The following is a 1,376-nucleotide window of genomic DNA, read 5'->3' on the forward strand; positions in this document are numbered from 1 at the left end:
CACCGTTAAGACGTGAGAGGAAAAACAAAGTTTCTTCAAGAATCCAAGGTAACGCGGGGTGAGTCATTGATATACAGATGATTATAATAGGGGTGAAGTATTCCTTTAAGTCACATTCATAGAATCCAATCCAAATATCACAGACAGGTGTGTGCTACGTGACAAATGTAACAACCTGCCAAAGACTGTTCTAATGGCACCATGTACTCAAATTGACAATATGTCAGGTGGCACACAGAAATAATGATGCTTTTCAAAGAACTCATTATTTACTTATTAATTGCAATACTACCTGCATGTTATGTGTGCTACATTCAGCACACATAGTAGCTACTTTAAGAGTAGAAACTACCTATTAAAATGTTGAATATATTGCCATATATAAAGGCTATGTGAGATCCTATGTCCCGCCCCCCTTAGTTACTGTTGCGAGATCAGAAAGGCTTAAAAAAAGGAACATGGAGACGGCGGCAAAGAGTCCAGGAGCAGAGACAAGACCCTGGTGCTTTTTTGACAACCACTGCTAGATGGCACTGTGGTAGGGCGCTGCCATTTTGGACTGAAAACGCTATTGAGTCTGCGGTCATCAATGTATACAAATATGTCTGTAAATCCGGGGATAATTCTTTTTAAGGTACATCAACTTCTCAGTGCGAACACTTAAATGGCCTCTGTGCACGCTCATATGACTTATTCGGTCCTGCCGGCTCCTTGCTAGCTGTATGTGGCTGTAATAATGGATATATTGGCTGAATTATAAAGTCTGTACCGTGGTGGATGTATGAACGTCAGCCATGTAACTAGTAGCCGAGTAGCACAACGTAAACTGAATTTAACGCAGTATTTGTTTTAGGTAACTTATTAACACACAGGCCAAAGCAAGGCCAAAACCTGTTATGTACATCCATGGTCTGTGGTCTATTGTACATGTATGTTGGAGGTCCTTGACATGAAAAAGTTTGAGCTTGTTCTTAAATATCCCAGGAGTGCTGGATTTTTCCTTTATGCTTCTCTGGGAGGCGAGGCAAAGTTAAATAAATAAATAGTATGCATATTTATAATATTTATACTTTTCACCACAGACCGTTTAAGTAGATACATTAAATATATGACAAAGAATACTCTGTAGGTGGACGTCTAACTGTTCTTCGATATATGGTAGTCGCCTTCAGTCCAAAATGGTGGAGTCGTAGCTTTGCTGCTCCGCGCTGATGTTGCAATGAAACAATTAGATTTCATTTCTCATCAATATCAGTTATTTGATGCTAGTTCAGTATGACCGGGTGCCGCAGTGTGCACTCGATTTCTGGGCGCCAGGCAATATAGAAGTCGACAGCAACACCTACAGTATGCAATGAAAGCCATTATCATGATGA

The sequence above is a fragment of the Anarhichas minor genome, unplaced genomic scaffold, assembly GCF_050575085.1.
Source record: "Anarhichas minor isolate MPS153535 unplaced genomic scaffold, ASM5057508v1 ptg000014l, whole genome shotgun sequence".
NCBI lineage: Eukaryota > Metazoa > Chordata > Actinopteri > Perciformes > Anarhichadidae > Anarhichas > Anarhichas minor.